Here is a 26,039-nt window from a genome sequence, read left to right as displayed (position 1 = left end):
GAATGGATAAATTAAGATTAGTGTCACCATATGTGTACAAATACGTATTAAATATATATATCAAACAGACCGACCATATAGCAAGGGAGGTCACCAGAACACTCTGCAATAATTTACATGGGAAGAGGATCTGTACAAGAATCTATATCTATATCTATATCTATATATAGATATATATATATATATATATATATAAAACGTACAAATGAACCAGATTCTGTACATATAGGACCAACAGTATTCTAATCATTACCCCGATTTAAACAAATTAAAAGAGCGAACAAGAAGTAATGTGACATACACTTCTGGGGTTTTTTCCTGGCACATTCCATTCTAATTGACAACCTGGGAACAGGACTTCCAGAAGCCTCTGCTGCCCTAGTAACCAGATGTGGGAATGTAGCAATGCTGACGCCTTGTGGCCGTTTCCCACAGCAGCAGCTTTAAAGTCAGTGCTAATGGTCACTCAATATTCACACCCATTGCAGGCTTGTAAATGACACCTGCCCTCCAAAACAAAATCCTGGGGTCGAAAATCGACCAAAAAAGTCGAAAGAGGGCAACCTTCCAAGAAGACAATTTCGAGAGGTTTATTGTACTCACGGTTTTTTGTTTTCTGTTTTTGTTTAACAGAATAAAAAAAGGCGTGGAAAAATGCTGAACCTTAGGAATTATTAGACACGAAAATACACGTTACAAAAACCTATCATGTCACACCACTCAGCATGGCCATCAGCGAAACTTCTGCAAACAAGAAATGCTGACGGGTTGGTGAAGAAATGCGTACCCTCGGTTCTAAGTGGGTCGTGGTAAGAGCCCCTAAGGAAAACACAGTGGAGTTGCCTGGAAAGGGTCAACATTGAGCGACCGTTCAATCAAGCATACCCACTGCTGGGTCTATCACCTGAGAGGATGAGAATCAAAAAAGACACGGGCTGGCAATCCTGCAATCCAGCAATGTTTACCGTAGCCAACACTTGGAAGCAATGAAAATGCCCAGCCACAGAGGAATGCAGAAAGGAGAAGTGGTCCATGGACACAATGGAAGAGTACTCCAGTGAAAAGTAGAAATTCCATTTTAAAAACAGATATAAGTAAGGAGACATCAGCTTTGGGGGGTTTCTCCAGACACATCCCACCGTCATTGATAACCGAGGAACACCACTGGCAGGAAGGTCTGTTTCACTAGTTACCAGAGTGGGAAACGCAGAAATGCTGCAGCCCTCTGGCCGTTACGTGCAACGGCAGCTTGAAAACCCGTGCTAATGGTCACTTCGTGTGCACAAGTCCTGGAGGGCTGTCAATGAAACCTGCCCTCAAAATGTCTTGAGGGAGGTAGTGGCCAAAATATTTCAAAAGGCGGCACATAGTTCAAGAAAAGAATGGGATGAGGTAAGCTACACACACAGTTTGAAGGAAAAAAGGACATCCCTGAAAGCTCAATTTCAAGGCTTTATGAGACGCATGCAAATCCAACCACACAGGTATCGGCTCACACCAGTCAGAAGAACCATCAGCAACAAGACTACCAACAATTCATGCTGAAGGGGTTGTGGAGAAGTGCATACCCTCTAGGTTAAGTGGGACTTTGCCGCCAGCCGCGGCGGGTCCTCAAAGTGTAGCAACAACCGACGAGAGGGGGTAGGGAACTGAACGCACTAAGGTATGGGATCAGAAGGGCACAAGCAACTGACGCTTGCAAGGCAAGTTTAATAACAAAGCCTAGCCGTATATATACCCCTAAAGCAGGGAATTTGCCTCGTCACGCCTTATCGGCATCAGCTGGTTGGTTGGCTTCTCGGCTTAGTGACACCTTATCAGCATCAGCTGTTTGGTTGGCTGCTCGGCTTCTCCCTCAAAGGCACCAATTTCCCCTCCAGGGTTGCTTTTCCTAGCTTTAGGGAACAACCAGGGACTCCCAGTAACTGAGCAGGTCCCTGGAGCGATTTGGCCAAAGGCCATCTCCTTTTGTATGTTCATACCATAAAGTCCAGGATGCATACCAAGGAGAGTACAGTCGGGCCCTGAGGCTTAGGAGGGTCTTAGTGGCGCCTTCCTCAGAGGGCAATGCTCGCCACAGGACTTCACCTGGTAAGAGGCACTAATGGGAACAGAATGGAGGTGCCTTTACAAGGTAAACACTGAGTTACGATATGATCCAGCAGGCCCACTCCTGGGCCTATAACCTAAGAAAGAAGACAGAAGTGGAAAGACACAGGCAGGCAAATCTGCATTGCAGGAGTATTACAATAGCCAGGACATGGAAGCAACCAGAAAGTCCATCAACAGATGAGTGGACAAAGAAGAACAGGGACCTGTACAGATGGAATATTAGCCAAGGAACCAAAGGAAACAATGCCATCAACAGCACCATCGGTGAGGCTAGAGTTCATCACGCACCTTGCAGTAAGTCACAGAGCGAAAGATACATAGCCTACGATATCAGTTATAGGTGTTTCCTAAAAATTGATATCACTGAAGATATTTCCACAGAGAAAGGCAATCACAGATGCAATAAAGAGATTTATGGTTCACCCATGGACAGGTGTGAGAATTGTGTACATTAGGAAATTGGGTTTAAGAGAGAGATACAAACACAGGTGAAATACAAAATCACCAAAGGCCTACGGAATACCAAGAGAAGAGTACTCAACATTGTGTCATAAGCTACATGGGAAAAGGATCCAAAGACGACTAGATACGTGTTTATGTATAAAAGAGCCACATCTTTCACACCTACAACAAGCAAAACATTGTAATCAAACTTGCTGTGAGAAACAATAAACATTGAATTAAAAAACGAACAAGTCAGTCGTGAGGCACAAACATAAGGGGCTTTTTCCTGGCACAGTCCATTCTAATTGACAACCGAGAATACGACTTCCACGGAGGCTCTGTTGCCCGAGTAACCAGGTTTGGTAAAGGAGACCTGCTGCCGCCTTGTGGCCGTTTCTCAAAACAGCAGCTTTAAACCCAGTGCTAATGGTCACTTGATATTCAAAATCATTGCAGGCCTATAAATGACACCTGCCCTCAAAAACGATTCTTGGGTCGTCCATCGAGGAAAAAAACTCAAAAGACGTGCACACTTCAAAACGACAATTTCAAGAGGCATATTTTGTGCACATTTTGTCTTCTCTTTCTTTCTCTTGTGATAAATAAAAGGGCATGGAAAAATGCTCAACATCAGGAATTAATAAAGCCATGCAAATCCAGTCGACAGAAACGTTCACCCACCGTCGTCAGAATGATCATCAGCCACAGAGTCTACAAAGAATAAATGCTCAAGGTGTTTTAGAGAACTCTGTGCCCTCTAGCGGCCGCTGGGACGTAACCTGGTAACAGCTAGTAGTGAGAACACCGTGGAGGTGCATTGAAAGGTAAAAATTGAGCTAACCTGTAATCGGGTAGGCCCACTGATGGGCCTATCTCCCGAGTAGACCAAAATCAAAAAGACACAGGCTGGCCATCCTGCGCTGCAGCAACATGTACCATAGCCAAGACTTGGAAGAAACCCAAATGTCCATCAACAGAACAATGCACCAAGAAGAAGGGGGCCCATGTGCACAATGGAACATGAGCCACGGAAGAGCATGCAACAGTGCCGCTGGCACCACCGTAGAAGGATCTAGAGATACCCACCCAAAAGGAAGTACGAAAGAAACCGAAATAGAAATATCCTATGACATCACTTATAGCTGTTACTTCAACATTGATACCCATGAAGTCATTTCCAAGAGAAGGCCGTGCATAGATGCAGAAAACCAACTATGCTTAACCAAGTGGAAAGGTGTAAGGAATGTATGAATTTGGATATGGGGGTTTACAGACATGTACTGATACATATGAAATATATAATCACAAAATACCTAAGGAATACCAAGAGAGGTCGACTCAACACTCTGTAATAACCTACACGGGAAAGGATCCAAAGATGAATAGATTGATACATACATATGATGAACCAGATGCAGTACACCTAGAACACACACCACATTTTTATCCAATTGGCTGTGATACTGGATAACAATTAAATTTTAAAAAACACACAAGAAGTAAGGAGATATAAGCTCTTGGGGGTTTGCCCTGACACACTGCACTCTCATTTGCAGCCTACTAACACAATTTCCAGGAAGCCTCTGTTGCAGGAAAACCCAGAGTTGGAAATGGAGAAATGCTGCCGCCTTGTGGCCGTTTCCCGCAAGAGCGGCTTTAAACGCATAGCTATGGGTCACTTAACATTCACAAGGACTCAGGCCTCTAAAAGACACCTGCCCTCAAAAAAAAAATGTCCTGAGCTCGGCAGTGGTGAAAAAAATTCGAAGGAGGCAAATGTGTCAAAGAGATAGTATGAAGAGGTAAGTTTTACTCACTCTTTATCAAAAAAAGCAAAATGGAGAAAAGCTCAACCTCAGGAATGATCAGACTCCTCTAAGCTACAAAAAGCTTTCAGCTCACCCAAGTTAACTACCGTCAGCCAAAAGACTACAAACAATAAATGCTGAAGGGGTTTTAGAGAACTCTGTTCCCTCTGTCTGCGGAGGACATGTCTAGTTGTAACAGCCAATAATGAGAACAGAAAGGAGCTGCGTTTTCAATTAAAAATTGAGCCACCCTTCCATCCAGAACACCCACAGCCGAGCCTCTCACCTGAGAAGACAGGCTGCAAGAGCTGCACTCCACGAGTTTTCACAGTAGCCAAAGACACCGAAGCAACCCAAATGTCCATCAACAGATGAATGGATAAGAAGAGCTGGTCCGTGGACACAGTGGACTATTAGCCATGGAAAACAAGGAAACACTGCTCTTTGAGGCACCCGAGATGAGCCTAGAGATCATCACAGAACATGAGTTAAGTCGGAAAGCAAAAGGCATACCGTATGACATCACCTATAGGCGTTATCTAACAGCTGACACAAATGAACATATTTCCACAAAGAAAGACACTCACACACTTAGAAAACAAACTAAGCTTAAGTAAAATGAAAGGTGGGGGGAATGGATAAATTAAGATTAGTGTCACCATATGTGTACAAATACGTATTAAATATATATATCAAACAGACCGACCATATAGCAAGGGAGGTCACCAGAACACTCTGCAATAATTTACATGGGAAGAGGATCTGTACAAGAATCTATATCTATATCTATATCTATATCTATATCTATATATAGATATATATATATATATATATATATATATATATAAAACGTACAAATGAACCAGATTCTGTACATATAGGACCAACAGTATTCTAATCATTACCCCGATTTAAACAAATTAAAAGAGCGAACAAGAAGTAATGTGACATACACTTCTGGGGTTTTTTCCTGGCACATTCCATTCTAATTGACAACCTGGGAACAGGACTTCCAGAAGGCTCTGCTGCCCTAGTAACCAGATGTGGGAATGTAGCAATGCTGACGCCTTGTGGCCGTTTCCCACAGCAGCAGCTTTAAAGTCAGTGCTAATGGTCACTCAATATTCACACCCATTGCAGGCTTGTAAATGACACCTGCCCTCCAAAACAAAATCCTGGGGTCGAAAATCGACCAAAAAAGTCGAAAGAGGGCAACCTTCCAAGAAGACAATTTCGAGAGGTTTATTGTACTCACGGTTTTTTGTTTTCTGTTTTTGTTTAACAGAATAAAAAAAGGCGTGGAAAAATGCTGAACCTTAGGAATTATTAGACACGAAAATACACGTTACAAAAACCTATCATGTCACACCACTCAGCATGGCCATCAGCGAAACTTCTGCAAACAAGAAATGCTGACGGGTTGGTGAAGAAATGCGTACCCTCGGTTCTAAGTGGGTCGTGGTAAGAGCCCCTAAGGAAAACACAGTGGAGTTGCCTGGAAAGGGTCAACATTGAGCGACCGTTCAATCAAGCATACCCACTGCTGGGTCTATCACCTGAGAGGATGAGAATCAAAAAAGACACGGGCTGGCAATCCTGCAATCCAGCAATGTTTACCGTAGCCAACACTTGGAAGCAATGAAAATGCCCAGCCACAGAGGAATGCAGAAAGGAGAAGTGGTCCATGGACACAATGGAAGAGTACTCCAGTGAAAAGTAGAAATTCCATTTTAAAAACAGATATAAGTAAGGAGACATCAGCTTTGGGGGGTTTCTCCAGACACATCCCACCGTCATTGATAACCGAGGAACAACACTGGCAGGAAGGTCTGTTTCACTAGTTACCAGAGTGGGAAACGCAGAAATGCTGCAGCCCTCTGGCCGTTACGTGCAACGGCAGCTTGAAAACCCGTGCTAATGGTCACTTCGTGTGCACAAGTCCTGGAGGGCTGTCAATGAAACCTGCCCTCAAAATGTCTTGAGGGAGGTAGTGGCCAAAATATTTCAAAAGGCGGCACATAGTTCAAGAAAAGAATGGGATGAGGTAAGCTACACACACAGTTTGAAGGAAAAAAGGACATCCCTGAAAGCTCAATTTCAAGGCTTTATGAGACGCATGCAAATCCAACCACACAGGTATCGGCTCACACCAGTCAGAAGAACCATCAGCAACAAAACTACCAACAATTCATGCTGAAGGGGTTGTGGAGAAGTGCATACCCTCTAGGTTAAGTGGGACTTTGCCGCCAGCCGCGGCGGGTCCTCAAAGTGTAGCAACAACCGACGAGAGGGGGTAGGGAACTGAACGCACTAAGGTATGGGATCAGAAGGGCACAAGCAACTGACGCTTGCAAGGCAAGTTTAATAACAAAGCCTAGCCGTATATATACCCCTAAAGCAGGGAATTTGCCTCGTCACGCCTTATCGGCATCAGCTGGTTGGTTGGCTTCTCGGCTTAGTGACACCTTATCAGCATCAGCTGTTTGGTTGGCTGCTCGGCTTCTCCCTCAAAGGCACCAATTTCCCCTCCAGGGTTGCTTTTCCTAGCTTTAGGGAACAACCAGGGACTCCCAGTAACTGAGCAGGTCCCTGGAGCGATTTGGCCAAAGGCCATCTCCTTTTGTATGTTCATACCATAAAGTCCAGGATGCATACCAAGGAGAGTACAGTCGGGCCCTGAGGCTTAGGAGGGTCTTAGTGGCGCCTTCCTCAGAGGGCAATGCTCGCCACAGGACTTCACCTGGTAAGAGGCACTAATGGGAACAGAATGGAGGTGCCTTTACAAGGTAAACACTGAGTTACGATATGATCCAGCAGGCCCACTCCTGGGCCTATAACCTAAGAAAGAAGACAGAAGTGGAAAGACACAGGCAGGCAAATCTGCATTGCAGGAGTATTACAATAGCCAGGACATGGAAGCAACCAGAAAGTCCATCAACAGATGAGTGGACAAAGAAGAACAGGGACCTGTACAGATGGAATATTAGCCAAGGAACCAAAGGAAACAATGCCATCAACAGCACCATCGGTGAGGCTAGAGTTCATCACGCACCTTGCAGTAAGTCACAGAGCGAAAGATACATAGCCTACGATATCAGTTATAGGTGTTTCCTAAAAATTGATATCACTGAAGATATTTCCACAGAGAAAGGCAATCACAGATGCAATAAAGAGATTTATGGTTCACCCATGGACAGGTGTGAGAATTGTGTACATTAGGAAATTGGGTTTAAGAGAGAGATACAAACACAGGTGAAATACAAAATCACCAAAGGCCTACGGAATACCAAGAGAAGAGTACTCAACATTGTGTCATAAGCTACATGGGAAAAGGATCCAAAGACGACTAGATACGTGTTTATGTATAAAAGAGCCACATCTTTCACACCTACAACAAGCAAAACATTGTAATCAAACTTGCTGTGAGAAACAATAAACATTGAATTAAAAAACGAACAAGTCAGTCGTGAGGCACAAACATAAGGGGCTTTTTCCTGGCACAGTCCATTCTAATTGACAACCGAGAATACGACTTCCACGGAGGCTCTGTTGCCCGAGTAACCAGGTTTGGTAAAGGAGACCTGCTGCCGCCTTGTGGCCGTTTCTCAAAACAGCAGCTTTAAACCCAGTGCTAATGGTCACTTGATATTCAAAATCATTGCAGGCCTATAAATGACACCTGCCCTCAAAAACGATTCTTGGGTCGTCCATCGAGGAAAAAAACTCAAAAGACGTGCACACTTCAAAACGACAATTTCAAGAGGCATATTTTGTGCACATTTTGTCTTCTCTTTCTTTCTCTTGTGATAAATAAAAGGGCATGGAAAAATGCTCAACATCAGGAATTAATAAAGCCATGCAAATCCAGTCGACAGAAACGTTCACCCACCGTCGTCAGAATGATCATCAGCCACAGAGTCTACAAAGAATAAATGCTCAAGGTGTTTTAGAGAACTCTGTGCCCTCTAGCGGCCGCTGGGACGTAACCTGGTAACAGCTAGTAGTGAGAACACCGTGGAGGTGCATTGAAAGGTAAAAATTGAGCTAACCTGTAATCGGGTAGGCCCACTGATGGGCCTATCTCCCGAGTAGACCAAAATCAAAAAGACACAGGCTGGCCATCCTGCGCTGCAGCAACATGTACCATCGCCAAGACTTGGAAGAAACCCAAATGTCCATCAACAGAACAATGCACCAAGAAGAAGGGGGCCCATGTGCACAATGGAACATGAGCCACGGAAGAGCATGCAACAGTGCCGCTGGCACCACCGTAGAAGGATCTAGAGATACCCACCCAGAAGGAAGTACGAAAGAAACCGAAATAGAAATATCCTATGACATCACTTATAGCTGTTACTTCAACATTGATACCCATGAAGTCATTTCCAAGAGAAGGCCGTGCATAGATGCAGAAAACCAACTATGCTTAACCAAGTGGAAAGGTGTAAGGAATGTATGAATTTGGATATGGGGGTTTACAGACATGTACTGATACACATGACATATATAATCACAAAATACCTAAGGAATACCAAGAGAGGTCGACTCAACACTCTGTAATAACCTACACGGAAAAGGATCCAAAGATGAATAGATTGATACATACATATGATGAACCAGATGCAGTACACCTAGAACACACACCACATTTTTATCCAATTGGCTGTGATACTGGATAACAATTAAATTTTAAAAAACACACAAGAAGTAAGGAGATATAAGCTCTTGGGGGTTTGCCCTGACACACTGCACTCTCATTTGCAGCCTACTAACACAATTTCCAGGAAGCCTCTGTTGCAGGAAAACCCAGAGTTGGAAATGGAGAAATGCTGCCGCCTTGTGGCCGTTTCCCGCAAGAGCGGCTTTAAACGCATAGCTATGGGTCACTTAACATTCACAAGGACTCGGGCCTCTAAAAGACACCTGCCCTCAAAAAAAAAATGTCCTGAGCTCGGCAGTGGTGAAAAAAATTCGAAGGAGGCAAATGTGTCAAAGAGATAGTATGAAGAGGTAAGTTTTACTCACTCTTTATCAAAAAAAGCAAAATGGAGAAAAGCTCAACCTCAGGAATGATCAGACTCCTCTAAGCTACAAAAAGCTTTCAGCTCACCCAAGTTAACTACCGTCAGCCAAAAGACTACAAACAATAAATGCTGAAGGGGTTTTAGAGAACTCTGTTCCCTCTGTCTGCGGAGGACATGTCTAGTTGTAACAGCCAATAATGAGAACAGAAAGGAGCTGCGTTTTCAATTAAAAATTGAGCCACCCTTCCATCCAGAACACCCACAGCCGAGCCTCTCACCTGAGAAGACAGGCTGCAAGAGCTGCACTCCACGAGTTTTCACAGTAGCCAAAGACACCGAAGCAACCCAAATGTCCATCAACAGATGAATGGATAAGAAGAGCTGGTCCGTGGACACAGTGGACTATTAGCCATGGAAAACAAGGAAACACTGCTCTTTGAGGCACCCGAGATGAGCCTAGAGATCATCACAGAACATGAGTTAAGTCGGAAAGCAAAAGGCATACCGTATGACATCACCTATAGGCGTTATCTAACAGCTGACACAAATGAACATATTTCCACAAAGAAAGACACTCACACACTTAGAAAACAAACTAAGCTTAAGTAAAATGAAAGGTGGGGGGAATGGATAAATTAAGATTAGTGTCACCATATGTGTACAAATACGTATTAAATATATATATCAAACAGACCGACCATATAGCAAGGGAGGTCACCAGAACACTCTGCAATAATTTACATGGGAAGAGGATCTGTACAAGAATCTATATCTATATCTATATCTATATCTATATATATATATATATATATATATATATATATATATAAAACGTACAAATGAACCAGATTCTGTACATATAGGACCAACAGTATTCTAATCATTACCCCGATTTAAACAAATTAAAAGAGCGAACAAGAAGTAATGTGACATACACTTCTGGGGTTTTTTCCTGGCACATTCCATTCTAATTGACAACCTGGGAACAGGACTTCCAGAAGCCTCTGCTGCCCTAGTAACCAGATGTGGGAATGTAGCAATGCTGACGCCTTGTGGCCGTTTCCCACAGCAGCAGCTTTAAAGTCAGTGCTAATGGTCACTCAATATTCACACCCATTGCAGGCTTGTAAATGACACCTGCCCTCCAAAACAAAATCCTGGGGTCGAAAATCGACCAAAAAAGTCGAAAGAGGGCAACCTTCCAAGAAGACAATTTCGAGAGGTTTATTGTACTCACGGTTTTTTGTTTTCTGTTTTTGTTTAACAGAATAAAAAAAGGCGTGGAAAAATGCTGAACCTTAGGAATTATTAGACACGAAAATACACGTTACAAAAACCTATCATGTCACACCACTCAGCATGGCCATCAGCGAAACTTCTGCAAACAAGAAATGCTGACGGGTTGGTGAAGAAATGCGTACCCTCGGTTCTAAGTGGGTCGTGGTAAGAGCCCCTAAGGAAAACACAGTGGAGTTGCCTGGAAAGGGTCAACATTGAGCGACCGTTCAATCAAGCATACCCACTGCTGGGTCTATCACCTGAGAGGATGAGAATCAAAAAAGACACGGGCTGGCAATCCTGCAATCCAGCAATGTTTACCGTAGCCAACACTTGGAAGCAATGAAAATGCCCAGCCACAGAGGAATGCAGAAAGGAGAAGTGGTCCATGGACACAATGGAAGAGTACTCCAGTGAAAAGTAGAAATTCCATTTTAAAAACAGATATAAGTAAGGAGACATCAGCTTTGGGGGGTTTCTCCAGACACATCCCACCGTCATTGATAACCGAGGAACACCACTGGCAGGAAGGTCTGTTTCACTAGTTACCAGAGTGGGAAACGCAGAAATGCTGCAGCCCTCTGGCCGTTACGTGCAACGGCAGCTTGAAAACCCGTGCTAATGGTCACTTCGTGTGCACAAGTCCTGGAGGGCTGTCAATGAAACCTGCCCTCAAAATGTCTTGAGGGAGGTAGTGGCCAAAATATTTCAAAAGGCGGCACATAGTTCAAGAAAAGAATGGGATGAGGTAAGCTACACACACAGTTTGAAGGAAAAAAGGACATCCCTGAAAGCTCAATTTCAAGGCTTTATGAGACGCATGCAAATCCAACCACACAGGTATCGGCTCACACCAGTCAGAAGAACCATCAGCAACAAAACTACCAACAATTCATGCTGAAGGGGTTGTGGAGAAGTGCATACCCTCTAGGTTAAGTGGGACTTTGCCGCCAGCCGCGGCGGGTCCTCAAAGTGTAGCAACAACCGACGAGAGGGGGTAGGGAACTGAACGCACTAAGGTATGGGATCAGAAGGGCACAAGCAACTGACGCTTGCAAGGCAAGTTTAATAACAAAGCCTAGCCGTATATATACCCCTAAAGCAGGGAATTTGCCTCGTCACGCCTTATCGGCATCAGCTGGTTGGTTGGCTTCTCGGCTTAGTGACACCTTATCAGCATCAGCTGTTTGGTTGGCTGCTCGGCTTCTCCCTCAAAGGCACCAATTTCCCCTCCAGGGTTGCTTTTCCTAGCTTTAGGGAACAACCAGGGACTCCCAGTAACTGAGCAGGTCCCTGGAGCGATTTGGCCAAAGGCCATCTCCTTTTGTATGTTCATACCATAAAGTCCAGGATGCATACCAAGGAGAGTACAGTCGGGCCCTGAGGCTTAGGAGGGTCTTAGTGGCGCCTTCCTCAGAGGGCAATGCTCGCCACAGGACTTCACCTGGTAAGAGGCACTAATGGGAACAGAATGGAGGTGCCTTTACAAGGTAAACACTGAGTTACGATATGATCCAGCAGGCCCACTCCTGGGCCTATAACCTAAGAAAGAAGACAGAAGTGGAAAGACACAGGCAGGCAAATCTGCATTGCAGGAGTATTACAATAGCCAGGACATGGAAGCAACCAGAAAGTCCATCAACAGATGAGTGGACAAAGAAGAACAGGGACCTGTACAGATGGAATATTAGCCAAGGAACCAAAGGAAACAATGCCATCAACAGCACCATCGGTGAGGCTAGAGTTCATCACGCACCTTGCAGTAAGTCACAGAGCGAAAGATACATAGCCTACGATATCAGTTATAGGTGTTTCCTAAAAATTGATATCACTGAAGATATTTCCACAGAGAAAGGCAATCACAGATGCAATAAAGAGATTTATGGTTCACCCATGGACAGGTGTGAGAATTGTGTACATTAGGAAATTGGGTTTAAGAGAGAGATACAAACACAGGTGAAATACAAAATCACCAAAGGCCTACGGAATACCAAGAGAAGAGTACTCAACATTGTGTCATAAGCTACATGGGAAAAGGATCCAAAGACGACTAGATACGTGTTTATGTATAAAAGAGCCACATCTTTCACACCTACAACAAGCAAAACATTGTAATCAAACTTGCTGTGAGAAACAATAAACATTGAATTAAAAAACGAACAAGTCAGTCGTGAGGCACAAACATAAGGGGCTTTTTCCTGGCACAGTCCATTCTAATTGACAACCGAGAATACGACTTCCACGGAGGCTCTGTTGCCCGAGTAACCAGGTTTGGTAAAGGAGACCTGCTGCCGCCTTGTGGCCGTTTCTCAAAACAGCAGCTTTAAACCCAGTGCTAATGGTCACTTGATATTCAAAATCATTGCAGGCCTATAAATGACACCTGCCCTCAAAAACGATTCTTGGGTCGTCCATCGAGGAAAAAAACTCAAAAGACGTGCACACTTCAAAACGACAATTTCAAGAGGCATATTTTGTGCACATTTTGTCTTCTCTTTCTTTCTCTTGTGATAAATAAAAGGGCATGGAAAAATGCTCAACATCAGGAATTAATAAAGCCATGCAAATCCAGTCGACAGAAACGTTCACCCACCGTCGTCAGAATGATCATCAGCCACAGAGTCTACAAAGAATAAATGCTCAAGGTGTTTTAGAGAACTCTGTGCCCTCTAGCGGCCGCTGGGACGTAACCTGGTAACAGCTAGTAGTGAGAACACCGTGGAGGTGCATTGAAAGGTAAAAATTGAGCTAACCTGTAATCGGGTAGGCCCACTGATGGGCCTATCTCCCGAGTAGACCAAAATCAAAAAGACACAGGCTGGCCATCCTGCGCTGCAGCAACATGTACCATAGCCAAGACTTGGAAGAAACCCAAATGTCCATCAACAGAACAATGCACCAAGAAGAAGGGGGCCCATGTGCACAATGGAACATGAGCCACGGAAGAGCATGCAACAGTGCCGCTGGCACCACCGTAGAAGGATCTAGAGATACCCACCCAAAAGGAAGTACGAAAGAAACCGAAATAGAAATATCCTATGACATCACTTATAGCTGTTACTTCAACATTGATACCCATGAAGTCATTTCCAAGAGAAGGCCGTGCATAGATGCAGAAAACCAACTATGCTTAACCAAGTGGAAAGGTGTAAGGAATGTATGAATTTGGATATGGGGGTTTACAGACATGTACTGATACATATGAAATATATAATCACAAAATACCTAAGGAATACCAAGAGAGGTCGACTCAACACTCTGTAATAACCTACACGGGAAAGGATCCAAAGATGAATAGATTGATACATACATATGATGAACCAGATGCAGTACACCTAGAACACACACCACATTTTTATCCAATTGGCTGTGATACTGGATAACAATTAAATTTTAAAAAACACACAAGAAGTAAGGAGATATAAGCTCTTGGGGGTTTGCCCTGACACACTGCACTCTCATTTGCAGCCTACTAACACAATTTCCAGGAAGCCTCTGTTGCAGGAAAACCCAGAGTTGGAAATGGAGAAATGCTGCCGCCTTGTGGCCGTTTCCCGCAAGAGCGGCTTTAAACGCATAGCTATGGGTCACTTAACATTCACAAGGACTCAGGCCTCTAAAAGACACCTGCCCTCAAAAAAAAAATGTCCTGAGCTCGGCAGTGGTGAAAAAAATTCGAAGGAGGCAAATGTGTCAAAGAGATAGTATGAAGAGGTAAGTTTTACTCACTCTTTATCAAAAAAAGCAAAATGGAGAAAAGCTCAACCTCAGGAATGATCAGACTCCTCTAAGCTACAAAAAGCTTTCAGCTCACCCAAGTTAACTACCGTCAGCCAAAAGACTACAAACAATAAATGCTGAAGGGGTTTTAGAGAACTCTGTTCCCTCTGTCTGCGGAGGACATGTCTAGTTGTAACAGCCAATAATGAGAACAGAAAGGAGCTGCGTTTTCAATTAAAAATTGAGCCACCCTTCCATCCAGAACACCCACAGCCGAGCCTCTCACCTGAGAAGACAGGCTGCAAGAGCTGCACTCCACGAGTTTTCACAGTAGCCAAAGACACCGAAGCAACCCAAATGTCCATCAACAGATGAATGGATAAGAAGAGCTGGTCCGTGGACACAGTGGACTATTAGCCATGGAAAACAAGGAAACACTGCTCTTTGAGGCACCCGAGATGAGCCTAGAGATCATCACAGAACATGAGTTAAGTCGGAAAGCAAAAGGCATACCGTATGACATCACCTATAGGCGTTATCTAACAGCTGACACAAATGAACATATTTCCACAAAGAAAGACACTCACACACTTAGAAAACAAACTAAGCTTAAGTAAAATGAAAGGTGGGGGGAATGGATAAATTAAGATTAGTGTCACCATATGTGTACAAATACGTATTAAATATATATATCAAACAGACCGACCATATAGCAAGGGAGGTCACCAGAACACTCTGCAATAATTTACATGGGAAGAGGATCTGTACAAGAATCTATATCTATATCTATATCTATATCTATATCTATATATATATATATATATATATATATATATATATATATATAAAACGTACAAATGAACCAGATTCTGTACATATAGGACCAACAGTATTCTAATCATTACCCCGATTTAAACAAATTAAAAGAGCGAACAAGAAGTAATGTGACATACACTTCTGGGGTTTTTTCCTGGCACATTCCATTCTAATTGACAACCTGGGAACAGGACTTCCAGAAGGCTCTGCTGCCCTAGTAACCAGATGTGGGAATGTAGCAATGCTGACGCCTTGTGGCCGTTTCCCACAGCAGCAGCTTTAAAGTCAGTGCTAATGGTCACTCAATATTCACACCCATTGCAGGCTTGTAAATGACACCTGCCCTCCAAAACAAAATCCTGGGGTCGAAAATCGACCAAAAAAGTCGAAAGAGGGCAACCTTCCAAGAAGACAATTTCGAGAGGTTTATTGTACTCACGGTTTTTTGTTTTCTGTTTTTGTTTAACAGAATAAAAAAAGGCGTGGAAAAATGCTGAACCTTAGGAATTATTAGACACGAAAATACACGTTACAAAAACCTATCATGTCACACCACTCAGCATGGCCATCAGCGAAACTTCTGCAAACAAGAAATGCTGACGGGTTGGTGAAGAAATGCGTACCCTCGGTTCTAAGTGGGTCGTGGTAAGAGCCCCTAAGGAAAACACAGTGGAGTTGCCTGGAAAGGGTCAACATTGAGCGACCGTTCAATCAAGCATACCCACTGCTGGGTCTATCACCTGAGAGGATGAGAATCAAAAAAGACACGGGCTGGCAATCCTGCAATCCAGCAATGTTTACCGTAGCCAACACTTGGAAGCAATGAAAATGCCCAGCCACAGAGGAATGCAGAAAGGAGAAGTGGTCCATGGACACAATGGAAGAGTACTCCAGTGAAAAGTAGAAATTCCATTTTAAAAACAGATATAAGTAAGGAGACATCAGCTTTGGGGGGTTTCTCCAGACACATCCCACCGTCATTGATAACCGAGGAACAACACTGGCAGGAAGGTCTGTTTCACTAGTTACCAGAGTGGGAAACGCAGAAATGCTGCAGCCCTCTGGCCGTTACGTGCAACGGCAGCTTGAAAACCCGTGCTAATGGTCACTTCGTGTGCACAAGTCCTGGAGGGCTGTCAATGAAACCTGCCCTCAAAATGTCTTGAGGGAGGTAGTGGCCAAAATATTTCAAAAGGCGGCACATAGTTCAAGAAAAGAATGGGATGAGGTAAGCTACACACACAGTTTGAAGGAAAAAAGGACATCCCTGAAAGCTCAATTTCAAGGCTTTATGAGACGCATGCAAATCCAACCACACAGGTATCGGCTCACACCAGTCAGAAGAACCATCAGCAACAAAACTACCAACAATTCATGCTGAAGGGGTTGTGGAGAAGTGCATACCCTCTAGGTTAAGTGGGACTTTGCCGCCAGCCGCGGCGGGTCCTCAAAGTGTAGCAACAACCGACGAGAGGGGGTAGGGAACTGAACGCACTAAGGTATGGGATCAGAAGGGCACAAGCAACTGACGCTTGCAAGGCAAGTTTAATAACAAAGCCTAGCCGTATATATACCCCTAAAGCAGGGAATTTGCCTCGTCACGCCTTATCGGCATCAGCTGGTTGGTTGGCTTCTCGGCTTAGTGACACCTTATCAGCATCAGCTGTTTGGTTGGCTGCTCGGCTTCTCCCTCAAAGGCACCAATTTCCCCTCCAGGGTTGCTTTTCCTAGCTTTAGGGAACAACCAGGGACTCCCAGTAACTGAGCAGGTCCCTGGAGCGATTTGGCCAAAGGCCATCTCCTTTTGTATGTTCATACCATAAAGTCCAGGATGCATACCAAGGAGAGTACAGTCGGGCCCTGAGGCTTAGGAGGGTCTTAGTGGCGCCTTCCTCAGAGGGCAATGCTCGCCACAGGACTTCACCTGGTAAGAGGCACTAATGGGAACAGAATGGAGGTGCCTTTACAAGGTAAACACTGAGTTACGATATGATCCAGCAGGCCCACTCCTGGGCCTATAACCTAAGAAAGAAGACAGAAGTGGAAAGACACAGGCAGGCAAATCTGCATTGCAGGAGTATTACAATAGCCAGGACATGGAAGCAACCAGAAAGTCCATCAACAGATGAGTGGACAAAGAAGAACAGGGACCTGTACAGATGGAATATTAGCCAAGGAACCAAAGGAAACAATGCCATCAACAGCACCATCGGTGAGGCTAGAGTTCATCACGCACCTTGCAGTAAGTCACAGAGCGAAAGATACATAGCCTACGATATCAGTTATAGGTGTTTCCTAAAAATTGATATCACTGAAGATATTTCCACAGAGAAAGGCAATCACAGATGCAATAAAGAGATTTATGGTTCACCCATGGACAGGTGTGAGAATTGTGTACATTAGGAAATTGGGTTTAAGAGAGAGATACAAACACAGGTGAAATACAAAATCACCAAAGGCCTACGGAATACCAAGAGAAGAGTACTCAACATTGTGTCATAAGCTACATGGGAAAAGGATCCAAAGACGACTAGATACGTGTTTATGTATAAAAGAGCCACATCTTTCACACCTACAACAAGCAAAACATTGTAATCAAACTTGCTGTGAGAAACAATAAACATTGAATTAAAAAACGAACAAGTCAGTCGTGAGGCACAAACATAAGGGGCTTTTTCCTGGCACAGTCCATTCTAATTGACAACCGAGAATACGACTTCCACGGAGGCTCTGTTGCCCGAGTAACCAGGTTTGGTAAAGGAGACCTGCTGCCGCCTTGTGGCCGTTTCTCAAAACAGCAGCTTTAAACCCAGTGCTAATGGTCACTTGATATTCAAAATCATTGCAGGCCTATAAATGACACCTGCCCTCAAAAACGATTCTTGGGTCGTCCATCGAGGAAAAAAACTCAAAAGACGTGCACACTTCAAAACGACAATTTCAAGAGGCATATTTTGTGCACATTTTGTCTTCTCTTTCTTTCTCTTGTGATAAATAAAAGGGCATGGAAAAATGCTCAACATCAGGAATTAATAAAGCCATGCAAATCCAGTCGACAGAAACGTTCACCCACCGTCGTCAGAATGATCATCAGCCACAGAGTCTACAAAGAATAAATGCTCAAGGTGTTTTAGAGAACTCTGTGCCCTCTAGCGGCCGCTGGGACGTAACCTGGTAACAGCTAGTAGTGAGAACACCGTGGAGGTGCATTGAAAGGTAAAAATTGAGCTAACCTGTAATCGGGTAGGCCCACTGATGGGCCTATCTCCCGAGTAGACCAAAATCAAAAAGACACAGGCTGGCCATCCTGCGCTGCAGCAACATGTACCATCGCCAAGACTTGGAAGAAACCCAAATGTCCATCAACAGAACAATGCACCAAGAAGAAGGGGGCCCATGTGCACAATGGAACATGAGCCACGGAAGAGCATGCAACAGTGCCGCTGGCACCACCGTAGAAGGATCTAGAGATACCCACCCAGAAGGAAGTACGAAAGAAACCGAAATAGAAATATCCTATGACATCACTTATAGCTGTTACTTCAACATTGATACCCATGAAGTCATTTCCAAGAGAAGGCCGTGCATAGATGCAGAAAACCAACTATGCTTAACCAAGTGGAAAGGTGTAAGGAATGTATGAATTTGGATATGGGGGTTTACAGACATGTACTGATACATATGAAATATATAATCACAAAATACCTAAGGAATACCAAGAGAGGTCGACTCAACACTCTGTAATAACCTACATGGGAAAGGATCCAAAGATGAATAGATTGATACATACATATGATGAACCAGATGCAGTACACCTAGAACACACACCACATTTTTATCCAATTGGCTGTGATACTGGATAACAATTAAATTTTAAAAAACACACAAGAAGTAAGGAGATATAAGCTCTTGGGGGTTTGCCCTGACACACTGCACTCTCATTTGCAGCCTACTAACACAATTTCCAGGAAGCCTCTGTTGCAGGAAAACCCAGAGTTGGAAATGGAGAAATGCTGCCGCCTTGTGGCCGTTTCCCGCAAGAGCGGCTTTAAACGCATAGCTATGGGTCACTTAACATTCACAAGGACTCAGGCCTCTAAAAGACACCTGCCCTCAAAAAAAAAATGTCCTGAGCTCGGCAGTGGTGAAAAAAATTCGAAGGAGGCAAATGTGTCAAAGAGATAGTATGAAGAGGTAAGTTTTACTCACTCTTTATCAAAAAAAGCAAAATGGAGAAAAGCTCAACCTCAGGAATGATCAGACTCCTCTAAGCTACAAAAAGCTTTCAGCTCACCCAAGTTAACTACCGTCAGCCAAAAGACTACAAACAATAAATGCTGAAGGGGTTTTAGAGAACTCTGTTCCCTCTGTCTGCGGAGGACATGTCTAGTTGTAACAGCCAATAATGAGAACAGAAAGGAGCTGCGTTTTCAATTAAAAATTGAGCCACCCTTCCATCCAGAACACCCACAGCCGAGCCTCTCACCTGAGAAGACAGGCTGCAAGAGCTGCACTCCACGAGTTTTCACAGTAGCCAAAGACACCGAAGCAACCCAAATGTCCATCAACAGATGAATGGATAAGAAGAGCTGGTCCGTGGACACAGTGGACTATTAGCCATGGAAAACAAGGAAACACTGCTCTTTGAGGCACCCGAGATGAGCCTAGAGATCATCACAGAACATGAGTTAAGTCGGAAAGCAAAAGGCATACCGTATGACATCACCTATAGGCGTTATCTAACAGCTGACACAAATGAACATATTTCCACAAAGAAAGACACTCACACACTTAGAAAACAAACTAAGCTTAAGTAAAATGAAAGGTGGGGGGAATGGATAAATTAAGATTAGTGTCACCATATGTGTACAAATACGTATTAAATATATATATCAAACAGACCGACCATATAGCAAGGGAGGTCACCAGAACACTCTGCAATAATTTACATGGGAAGAGGATCTGTACAAGAATCTATATCTATATCTATATCTATATCTATATCTATATATAGATATAGATATATATATATATATATAAAACGTACAAATGAACCAGATTCTGTACATATAGGACCAACAGTATTCTAATCATTACCCCGATTTAAACAAATTAAAAGAGCGAACAAGAAGTAATGTGACATACACTTCTGGGGTTTTTTCCTGGCACATTCCATTCTAATTGACAACCTGGGAACAGGACTTCCAGAAGGCTCTGCTGCCCTAGTAACCAGATGTGGGAATGTAGCAATGCTGACGCCTTGTGGCCGTTTCCCACAGCAGCAGCTTTAAAGTCAGTGCTAATGGTCACTCAATATTCACACCCATTGCAGGCTTGTAAATGACACCTGCCCTCCAAAACAAAATCCTGGGGTCGAAAATCGACCAAAAAAGTCGAAAGAGGGCAACCTTCCAAGAAGACAATTTCGAGAGGTTTATTGTACTCACGGTTTTTTGTTTTCTGTTTTTGTTTAACAGAATAAAAAAAGGCGTGGAAAAATGCTGAACCTTAGGAATTATTAGACACGAAAATACACGTTACAAAAACCTATCATGTCACACCACTCAGCATGGCCATCAGCGAAACTTCTGCAAACAAGAAATGCTGACGGGTTGGTGAAGAAATGCGTACCCTCGGTTCTAAGTGGGTCGTGGTAAGAGCCCCTAAGGAAAACACAGTGGAGTTGCCTGGAAAGGGTCAACATTGAGCGACCGTTCAATCAAGCATACCCACTGCTGGGTCTATCACCTGAGAGGATGAGAATCAAAAAAGACACGGGCTGGCAATCCTGCAATCCAGCAATGTTTACCGTAGCCAACACTTGGAAGCAATGAAAATGCCCAGCCACAGAGGAATGCAGAAAGGAGAAGTGGTCCATGGACACAATGGAAGAGTACTCCAGTGAAAAGTAGAAATTCCATTTTAAAAACAGATATAAGTAAGGAGACATCAGCTTTGGGGGGTTTCTCCAGACACATCCCACCGTCATTGATAACCGAGGAACACCACTGGCAGGAAGGTCTGTTTCACTAGTTACCAGAGTGGGAAACGCAGAAATGCTGCAGCCCTCTGGCCGTTACGTGCAACGGCAGCTTGAAAACCCGTGCTAATGGTCACTTCGTGTGCACAAGTCCTGGAGGGCTGTCAATGAAACCTGCCCTCAAAATGTCTTGAGGGAGGTAGTGGCCAAAATATTTCAAAAGGCGGCACATAGTTCAAGAAAAGAATGGGATGAGGTAAGCTACACACACAGTTTGAAGGAAAAAAGGACATCCCTGAAAGCTCAATTTCAAGGCTTTATGAGACGCATGCAAATCCAACCACACAGGTATCGGCTCACACCAGTCAGAAGAACCATCAGCAACAAAACTACCAACAATTCATGCTGAAGGGGTTGTGGAGAAGTGCATACCCTCTAGGTTAAGTGGGACTTTGCCGCCAGCCGCGGCGGGTCCTCAAAGTGTAGCAACAACCGACGAGAGGGGGTAGGGAACTGAACGCACCAAGGTATGGGATCAGAAGGGCACAAGCAACTGACGCTTGCAAGGCAAGTTTAATAACAAAGCCTAGCCGTATATATACCCCTAAAGCAGGGAATTTGCCTCGTCACGCCTTATCGGCATCAGCTGGTTGGTTGGCTTCTCGGCTTAGTGACACCTTATCAGCATCAGCTGTTTGGTTGGCTGCTCGGCTTCTCCCTCAAAGGCACCAATTTCCCCTCCAGGGTTGCTTTTCCTAGCTTTAGGGAACAACCAGGGACTCCCAGTAACTGAGCAGGTCCCTGGAGCGATTTGGCCAAAGGCCATCTCCTTTTGTATGTTCATACCATAAAGTCCAGGATGCATACCAAGGAGAGTACAGTCGGGCCCTGAGGCTTAGGAGGGTCTTAGTGGCGCCTTCCTCAGAGGGCAATGCTCGCCACAGGACTTCACCTGGTAAGAGGCACTAATGGGAACAGAATGGAGGTGCCTTTACAAGGTAAACACTGAGTTACGATATGATCCAGCAGGCCCACTCCTGGGCCTATAACCTAAGAAAGAAGACAGAAGTGGAAAGACACAGGCAGGCAAATCTGCATTGCAGGAGTATTACAATAGCCAGGACATGGAAGCAACCAGAAAGTCCATCAACAGATGAGTGGACAAAGAAGAACAGGGACCTGTACAGATGGAATATTAGCCAAGGAACCAAAGGAAACAATGCCATCAACAGCACCATCGGTGAGGCTAGAGTTCATCACGCACCTTGCAGTAAGTCACAGAGCGAAAGATACATAGCCTACGATATCAGTTATAGGTGTTTCCTAAAAATTGATATCACTGAAGATATTTCCACAGAGAAAGGCAATCACAGATGCAATAAAGAGATTTATGGTTCACCCATGGACAGGTGTGAGAATTGTGTACATTAGGAAATTGGGTTTAAGAGAGAGATACAAACACAGGTGAAATACAAAATCACCAAAGGCCTACGGAATACCAAGAGAAGAGTACTCAACATTGTGTCATAAGCTACATGGGAAAAGGATCCAAAGACGACTAGATACGTGTTTATGTATAAAAGAGCCACATCTTTCACACCTACAACAAGCAAAACATTGTAATCAAACTTGCTGTGAGAAACAATAAACATTGAATTAAAAAACGAACAAGTCAGTCGTGAGGCACAAACATAAGGGGCTTTTTCCTGGCACAGTCCATTCTAATTGACAACCGAGAATACGACTTCCACGGAGGCTCTGTTGCCCGAGTAACCAGGTTTGGTAAAGGAGACCTGCTGCCGCCTTGTGGCCGTTTCTCAAAACAGCAGCTTTAAACCCAGTGCTAATGGTCACTTGATATTCAAAATCATTGCAGGCCTATAAATGACACCTGCCCTCAAAAACGATTCTTGGGTCGTCCATCGAGGAAAAAAACTCAAAAGACGTGCACACTTCAAAACGACAATTTCAAGAGGCATATTTTGTGCACATTTTGTCTTCTCTTTCTTTCTCTTGTGATAAATAAAAGGGCATGGAAAAATGCTCAACATCAGGAATTAATAAAGCCATGCAAATCCAGTCGACAGAAACGTTCACCCACCGTCGTCAGAATGATCATCAGCCACAGAGTCTACAAAGAATAAATGCTCAAGGTGTTTTAGAGAACTCTGTGCCCTCTAGCGGCCGCTGGGACGTAACCTGGTAACAGCTAGTAGTGAGAACACCGTGGAGGTGCATTGAAAGGTAAAAATTGAGCTAACCTGTAATCGGGTAGGCCCACTGATGGGCCTATCTCCCGAGTAGACCAAAATCAAAAAGACACAGGCTGGCCATCCTGCGCTGCAGCAACATGTACCATAGCCAAGACTTGGAAGAAACCCAAATGTCCATCAACAGAACAATGCACCAAGAAGAAGGGGGCCCATGTGCACAATGGAACATGAGCCACGGAAGAGCATGCAACAGTGCCGCTGGCACCACCGTAGAAGGATCTAGAGATACCCACCCAAAAGGAAGTACGAAAGAAACCGAAATAGAAATATCCTATGACATCACTTATAGCTGTTACTTCAACATTGATACCCATGAAGTCATTTCCAAGAGAAGGCCGTGCATAGATGCAGAAAACCAACTATGCTTAACCAAGTGGAAAGGTGTAAGGAATGTATGAATTTGGATATGGGGGTTTACAGACATGTACTGATACATATGAAATATATAATCACAAAATACCTAAGGAATACCAAGAGAGGTCGACTCAACACTCTGTAATAACCTACACGGGAAAGGATCCAAAGATGAATAGATTGATACATACATATGATGAACCAGATGCAGTACACCTAGAACACACACCACATTTTTATCCAATTGGCTGTGATACTGGATAACAATTAAATTTTAAAAAACACACAAGAAGTAAGGAGATATAAGCTCTTGGGGGTTTGCCCTGACACACTGCACTCTCATTTGCAGCCTACTAACACAATTTCCAGGAAGCCTCTGTTGCAGGAAAACCCAGAGTTGGAAATGGAGAAATGCTGCCGCCTTGTGGCCGTTTCCCGCAAGAGCGGCTTTAAACGCATAGCTATGGGTCACTTAACATTCACAAGGACTCAGGCCTCTAAAAGACACCTGCCCTCAAAAAAAAAATGTCCTGAGCTCGGCAGTGGTGAAAAAAATTCGAAGGAGGCAAATGTGTCAAAGAGATAGTATGAAGAGGTAAGTTTTACTCACTCTTTATCAAAAAAAGCAAAATGGAGAAAAGCTCAACCTCAGGAATGATCAGACTCCCCTAAGCTACAAAAAGCTTTCAGCTCACCCAAGTTAACTACCGTCAGCCAAAAGACTACAAACAATAAATGCTGAAGGGGTTTTAGAGAACTCTGTTCCCTCTGTCTGCGGAGGACATGTCTAGTTGTAACAGCCAATAATGAGAACAGAAAGGAGCTGCGTTTTCAATTAAAAATTGAGCCACCCTTCCATCCAGAACACCCACAGCCGAGCCTCTCACCTGAGAAGACAGGCTGCAAGAGCTGCACTCCACGAGTTTTCACAGTAGCCAAAGACACCGAAGCAACCCAAATGTCCATCAACAGATGAATGGATAAGAAGAGCTGGTCCGTGGACACAGTGGACTATTAGCCATGGAAAACAAGGAAACACTGCTCTTTGAGGCACCCGAGATGAGCCTAGAGATCATCACAGAACATGAGTTAAGTCGGAAAGCAAAAGGCATACCGTATGACATCACCTATAGGCGTTATCTAACAGCTGACACAAATGAACATATTTCCACAAAGAAAGACACTCACACACTTAGAAAACAAACTAAGCTTAAGTAAAATGAAAGGTGGGGGGAATGGATAAATTAAGATTAGTGTCACCATATGTGTACAAATACGTATTAAATATATATATCAAACAGACCGACCATATAGCAAGGGAGGTCACCAGAACAGTCTGCAATAATTTACATGGGAAGAGGATCTGTACAAGAATATCTATATCTATATCTATATCTATATCTATATATAGATATATATATATATATATAAAACGTACAAATGAACCAGATTCTGTACATATAGGACCAACAGTATTCTAATCATTACCCCGATTTAAACAAATTAAAAGAGCGAACAAGAAGTAATGTGACATACACTTCTGGGGTTTTTTCCTGGCACATTCCATTCTAATTGACAACCTGGGAACAGGACTTCCAGAAGGCTCTGCTGCCCTAGTAACCAGATGTGGGAATGTAGCAATGCTGACGCCTTGTGGCCGTTTCCCACAGCAGCAGCTTTAAAGTCAGTGCTAATGGTCACTCAATATTCACACCCATTGCAGGCTTGTAAATGACACCTGCCCTCCAGAACAAAATCCTGGGGTCGAAAATCGACCAAAAAAGTCGAAAGAGGGCAACCTTCCAAGAAGACAATTTCGAGAGGTTTATTGTACTCACGGTTTTTTTTTTTTCTGTTTTTGTTTAACAGAATAAAAAAAGGCGTGGAAAAATGCTGAACCTTAGGAATTATTAGACACGAAAATACACGTTACAATAACCTATCATGTCACACGACTCAGCATGGCCAGCAGCAAAACTTCTGCAAACAAGAAATGCTGACGGGGTGGTGAAGAAATGCGTACCCTCGGTTCTAAGTGGGACGTGGTAAGAGCCCCTAAGGAAAACACAGTGGAGTTGCCTGGAAAGGGTCAACATTGAGCGACCGTTCAATCAAGCATAGCCACTGCTGGGTCTATCACCTGAGAGGATGAGAATCAAAAAGACACGGGCTGGCAATCCTGCAATCCAGCAATGTTTACCATAGCCAACACTTGGAAGCAATGAAAATG

Source organism: Kogia breviceps, chromosome 3 (genome assembly GCF_026419965.1).
Source record: "Kogia breviceps isolate mKogBre1 chromosome 3, mKogBre1 haplotype 1, whole genome shotgun sequence".
NCBI lineage: Eukaryota > Metazoa > Chordata > Mammalia > Artiodactyla > Physeteridae > Kogia > Kogia breviceps.
This window is presented reverse-complemented; position numbering follows the sequence as displayed.